Source organism: Tursiops truncatus, chromosome 5 (genome assembly GCF_011762595.2).
Source record: "Tursiops truncatus isolate mTurTru1 chromosome 5, mTurTru1.mat.Y, whole genome shotgun sequence".
Classification (NCBI taxonomy): domain Eukaryota; kingdom Metazoa; phylum Chordata; class Mammalia; order Artiodactyla; family Delphinidae; genus Tursiops; species Tursiops truncatus.
This window is the reverse complement of record NC_047038.1, coordinates 57,728,376-57,735,049: the sequence shown is the minus strand read 5'-3', so window position 1 is coordinate 57,735,049 and position 6,674 is coordinate 57,728,376. Positions and strand designations below refer to the sequence as shown.

At 34.5% G+C, this 6,674-nt stretch overlaps 1 pseudogene; it reads left to right on the top strand.

Moving 5' to 3' along the window:
* Window positions 1–229: 229 nt before the first annotated feature.
* On the top strand, window positions 230–574 carry LOC101333226 (small ribosomal subunit protein eS26 pseudogene; annotated as a pseudogene).
* Window positions 575–6,674: the final 6,100 nt, after the last annotated feature.

Below are 6,674 nucleotides of genomic sequence, written 5' to 3'. Positions count from 1 at the left end.
GTATTTTGGACAACATGATAAAGGAAAGATTTCCTGAGAAGATGACGTTTGAGCAAAGATGTACATAAACTATGTGAAAAGGTGAGGAAATGAGCTCGCAGCAAAAGAAGAAGCAGGTGCAAAAATCCTGAACAGGAAAATTGATGAAAGAATTTAGATTGTTCTAAGAACAGCAAAACATTCATTGTCATTTGATAAGAGTGAGCTCTCATTCCTCCTCATTTCCAAGATGACTAAGAAAAAAAGGAACAATGGTTGTGCCAAAAAGGGCCGAGGCCAGGTGCAGCCTATTTGCTGCACCAACTGTACCTGATACATGCAAAGATAAGGTCATTAAGGAGTTGGTCATTTGGAACATCGTAGAGGCTGCAGCCATCAGGGACATTTCCAAAGTGAATGTTTTGAACACCTATGTGCTTCCCAAGCTGTATGTGAAACTACATTACTGCATAAGTTGTGCCATTTACAGCAAGTTGTTCAGGAATTGTTCTCCTGAAGCTGAAAGGACTGAATACCTCCACCCCAATTTACACCTGTGAGTGCTGCCCCAAGACCTCCACCAAAGCCCATGTAAGGGCTAAGTCATTAAAGACTAAAGAAATACTGTTCTCTGAAAAAACAATAAAATGGAAATCACAATTTTAAAAAAATGAAAAGAATGAGTGAGGAGAGGTTGTTTAGACTTTAGAGAGATAAAAGTGATGCTAAGAGTCTGGGTGTCATGTTAAATGTCATGAAGAAGCCATTTGAAGGTTATAAGCAGGGGAATGATGTTATCTGGTTTATAAAGATGATGGCATAGGCATATTAGATTGTTAAATATCTCGTTTAATTTTGAGAGAGATATGGCATTGATAAAGTGCAAGACAATTAACAAAACAACACTTGCATTGCTAAATGTAAATTGGTGCAGCTACTATGGAAAACAGTATGGAGGTTCCTCAAAAAAATTAAAAATAGAACTACCATATGACCCAGCAATTCCACTTCTGAGTATTTTTCTGAAGAAAATAAAAGCAGTAGTTCAAAAAGATATATACACCCTTATGTTCATTGCAGCATGATTTAAAATTACCAGGATATGGAACAACCTGTGTCCATTGATAGATGAATGGACAAAGATTTGGCATATATATACAATGGGATATTACTCAGCCATAAAAAAGAATGTGATATAGTCATTTGTGACAACATGGATGGACCTAGAGTATATTCTGCTAAGTGAAATAAGTCAGAGAGAGAAAAACAAATACCATATGATCTCACTTATATGTGGAATCTAAAAAAAAAATAATAAAGGAACAAACATAACAAAACATTACAGACTCACAGATACGGAAAGCAAACAGTTGTTTGCCAAAGCAGAGAGAAGTGAGGGGGTTATGAGTGAAATAGGTGGGAAAATTAAGACGTACAAACTTTTGATTACAAAAAAATGAGTCATGGGGATTAAATGTACAGCATGAGGAATATAGGCAATTACATTGTAATATCTTTGTATGGTGACAGATTGTAACTGGACTTATCATGATCATTTTGTAATGTATACACATATTGAATCACTATGTTGTGCACCTGGAACTAACATGTTTAGGTCAATTATACTTCAGTTAAAAAAATTCATAGACAGTGGGAAGAAATGCATCAAATTGCTAATGGTGGTTATCTCTGGGGAAGATGGGGATTATGAGTGATTGATATTTTCTACTTTAGGCTTTTATGTATTTCTTGTTGTCTGCAATGAATACGTATTGCTCATAAAATTAGAAAGAAAAGAACAAATGTCATTAAAAATGGGGGGAAAAAAAACACTTGCACAAAGTTCATTGCCAGAAAAAACTAGTAATCCTAGCTAGCAAACTCTTGAAAAAATCATTATTAGAAGTAGGGAATGCCTATTGGCTTTTTCCCAGCTTTGCTTCTAGAAGGCTTTCTTATTTCTTACTTTTTACCTACATTCCTCCTCTGTTCTTATTTTTGAGCATTCTTAATTTCTGCCACTTGGCTGTTGTTTCAGTCTTTATTTTGCAATTACTCTTTATATGATTGATAATACATGAAAAGGTGACTTTTTTCCCCAACATCTTTTTCACTTCCCTTCATCCCACCACCATCCTAATTTCCTATCATAAAAATCTCCCCAATTTTTTATACTGAATGACATATGGCAATGTCTTGAATATAAACAGTGATGGATTTACATTACCACCACTTTAAAATAGACTATTCTTTAATTTCTTAATGCTACCTATATTGTATGTCAGAAACTTTATGAACAATCAGGGCTGGAAAATTTCAGGGGTCATAGTATAAAAACACAAACAGATAAACAAACTAAAAACACAACTGTAGGACTTAACATTTTAAAAAGAAAATATTTGGTAATTCTATTTTTAGTTTTCTGAGGAACCTCTACACTCTTTTCTATAGTGGCTGTACCAGCTTATATTCCCACCAAAAGTGTAGAAGTGTTCCCTTTTTTCCACAACCTTTCCAGCATTTGTTATTTGTAGACTTTTTAATGATGGCCATTCTGACCTGTGTGAGGTGGTACCTCATTGTAGTGTTTTTTTGTTTTGTATATTTTTTAATTTAATTTTATTTATTTTTTTATACAGTAGGTTCTTATTTGTCATCAATTTTATACACATCATTGTATACATGTCAATCCCAATCGCCCAATTCATCACACCAACACCCCCACCACCCCACTGCTTTCCCCCTTTGGTGTCCATACATTTGTACTCTACGTTTGTGTCTCAATTTCTGCCCTTCAAACCCGTTCATCTGTACCATTTTTCTAGGTGCCACATATATGCATTAATATACGATATTTGTTTTTCTCTTTCTGACTTACTTCACTCTGTATGACAGTCTCTAGATCCATCCACGTCTCAACAAATGATCCAATTTCATTCCTTTTTATGGCTGAGTAATATTCCATTGTGTATAAGTACCACATCTTCTTTATCCATTCGTCTGTTGATGGGCATTTAGGTTGCTTCCATGACCTGGCTATTGTAAATAGTGCTGCAATGAGCACTGGGTTGCATGTGTCTTTTTCAATTATGGTTTTCTCTGGGTATATGCCCAGTAGTGGATTGCTGGATCATATGGTAATTCTATTTTTAGATTTTTAAGGAACCTCCATACTGTTCTCCGTAGTGACTGTATCAATTTACATTCCCACCAACAGTGCAAGAGTGTTCCCTCTTCTCCACACCCTCTCCAGCGTTTGTTGTTTGTAGATTTTCTGATGATACCCATTCTAACTGGTGTGAGGTGATACCTCATTGTAGATTTTTTTTTTTTTTTTTTTTTTTGCGGTACACGGGCCTCTCATTGTTGTGGCCTCTCCCGTTGCGGAGCACAGGCTCTGGATGCGCAGGCTCAGTGGCCATGGCTCACAGGCCTAGCTGCTCCGTGGCATGTGGGATCTTCCCAGACTGGGACACAAACCTGTGTCCCCTGCATTGGCAGGCAGACTCTCAACCACTGCGTCACCAGGGAAGCCCTCATTGTAGTTTTGATTTGCATTTCTCTAATGATTAGTGATGTTGAGCATCTTTTCATGTGCCTACTGGCCATCTGTATGTCTTCTTTGGAGCAATGTTTATTAAAGTCTTCTGCCCATTTTTTGATTGTTTTTTTGTGTCTTTGTTGTTGAGTTGTATGAGCTGTTTGTATATTTTTGAGATTAAGCTCTTGTCTGTCACATCATTTGCAAATATTTTCTCCCATTCTGTCAGTTGTCATTTTTTAAAATTTTTTTGTGGTTTCCTTTGCTGTTCAAAAGCTTGTAAGTTTGATTAAGTCACATTTATTTATTTGTGTTTTTATTTCTATTGCCTTGGGAGACTGATCTAAGAAAACATTGGTATGATTTATGTCAGAGAATGTTTTGCCTATGCTCTCATCTAGGAGTTTTATGGTGTCATGCTTTATGTTTAAATCTTTAAGACTTTTTGAGTTTATTTTGTGTATGGTGTGAAAATGTGTTCTAACTTCATTGATATACATGCAGCTATCCAACTTTCCCAGTACCACTTGCTGAAGAGACTCTTTTTCCCATTTTATATTCTTACCTCCTTTGTTGAAGATTAACTGACCATAGGTGTGCTCTCTATTCTGATCCATTGATCCCATATGTTTGTTTTTGTACTAATACCACACTGTTAGGATTAATGTAGCTTTGTAGTATTGTCTGAACCTGTGAGAGTTATGTCTCCTGCTTTGTTTTTTGTTTTCTTTTTCCTCAGGATTGCTTTGGCAATTCTGGGTCTTTTATGGTTCCATATAAATTTTTGGATAATTTGTTTTAGTTCTGTGAAAAATGTCATGGCTATTTTGATAGGGATCACATTAAATCTGTAGATTTCTTTGGGTAATACTGCTATTTTAACAATATTAATTCTTCCAGTTCAAGATAATTGGATCCATCAATCCCACTCCTGGGCATATACCTAGACAAAACTATAATTAAAATATGTACATACACCCCTATGTTCATAGCAGCACTATTCACAATAGCCAAAACATAGAAACAATCTAAACGTCCATCAACAAACAAATGGATAAAGAAGATATGGTACATATATACAAGGAAATACTACTCAGACATAAAAAGAGAATGAAATATTGCCATTTGCAGCAACATGGATGCTACTAGTGATTATCATACTAAGTGAAGTAAGTCAGAAAGAGAAACACAAATACCATATGATATCACTTATGTGTGGAATTTAAAGTATGGCACAAATGAACCTATCTACAAAACAGAAACAGACTCACAGATATAGAGAACAGATTTTTGGTTGCCAAGTGGGAGGGGGAAGAGAGAGGGAAGAACTGGGAGTTTGGGATTAGCAGATGTATACTATTATATATAGGATGGATAAACAACAAAGTCCTACTGTATAGCACAGGGAACTATATTGAATATCTTGGGATAAACCATAATGGAAAAGAATATAAAAAAAGAATGTCTATATGTGTATAACTGAGTCATTTTGCTGTACAGCAGAGATCAGCACATTGTAAATCAACTATACTCCAATTAAAAAAAAATAAAAAAATAAAAAAAACTAACACCAAAACAAACAAAAAAAAGAAGCAGTTACCTCACAGACTCCCATGGGGCCCTGAGTCACTGGTGAGGAAGTGGTGGGGTGAGATCCAGGTATAAGGAGCTTCTAGACTGACTGAATCATCCTTATAGTTGGCAGGCCCCCAGGTAAAACATTTAAAAATAAATAAGAAATAAAACACACTCCTTAACATGAATATTTAATGTCATTTAATAGCAATATCATTTTGTGGTTGAGTTTCGATGCTATTTAATAAAGATGTTTGTTCCAGTAACCAATATTAAAATATTGAAACCAATTAATGTATACCATATGTAAAATAAGTATATTTATTTTTTACCTTATTAGCTTACCCGGTAAAGATGTTGTAAGACAAAAAATAAAATCCACAGAGTGGAACTAGAATTTCAAAAGTGTAACCTTCTATTAATTGTGACAGCTTGCCCTTCCTTAATATCTATCACTTACTAAAATCAACATATTAAGATCATAAAATTAAATTTTAAAAGGTAAGCTACATTAGTCAAAAAGGTCTATTGAGCCAAATATTCCCTGGAGAGCAGAGGTTTGGAAAATTTTGAAAATATATTAACTCACTCAAGTTGTGGGCAACAAATGACTAGTGCATAGAAATATATTGGCCTTAATATGCTAGCATATGCTCAAGAAATGTCTAATTTACCTTCAGGAAATAACTGAGTTTTTGATGTCTCAGGTTAACTATATATTTTTTGCAATGTGAAATCAGCATTTTTCAGAAATATGAAAAATAATTATAATTACTACCATTTTATAAATGTTTAGAGAAGTTAAGGGATTTACCCAGAGAAACAATGTTAATAAAAGTCCACTTCTCTTGCTCAAAATCACTTCAGCATATTACTTTTAATTTGATTGCTTAATCTTAGCAAATTATATAGTTAAATGAAATAAAAATGCAGACCATTGCTATTGGATTTTGGGGGATATGGATTTTTCCCATAAAACGGTATATAGGCCATTATACACAAAATATGCCTTGAAATTTTATGTCCAGGAAATTTATGGATTTCCTAAAATACACAAAAAGGTCCCTAAGTTCTCTGGATAGGATTTGAGTGAGGTTAACAGATCTAATAACTGAATTGCAGAGTCTCTCAGGCTATTCTCTGGCTTTAACTCACCAAGTTACACAGAGGGATGGCATAATAAATAACACCTCCAAATTTGTTACTGAACTGAGAAGCTAACATTTATTTATGTTTGTATAGTGCCCAATATTAAAGGTGCTGTACATGTGTTAACACATCTAACGTTCTCAACAATCTGTAAAGTTAAGTTGTTTCTATAACCAAATTTTACAGGGGAGGAAACTGAGTCTCAGAGAAGTGAAGTAACTCAACTGTGTTACAGAGCTAGGAAAGTAAATGCTGAGTTTGAAGCCAGTAAGTCTGCTGTCAGAATCCTTGCTTTGAATCATTATCTTGATAGGAATGACGTTGGGAATACTTTTCACTTCTTGTGAAGATAATTGCTCTCAATTTTTTAGTACCCCTTTATAAAATTATTTTATTATCAATACTTAGAAAGGTTGATAGAAAAATATTA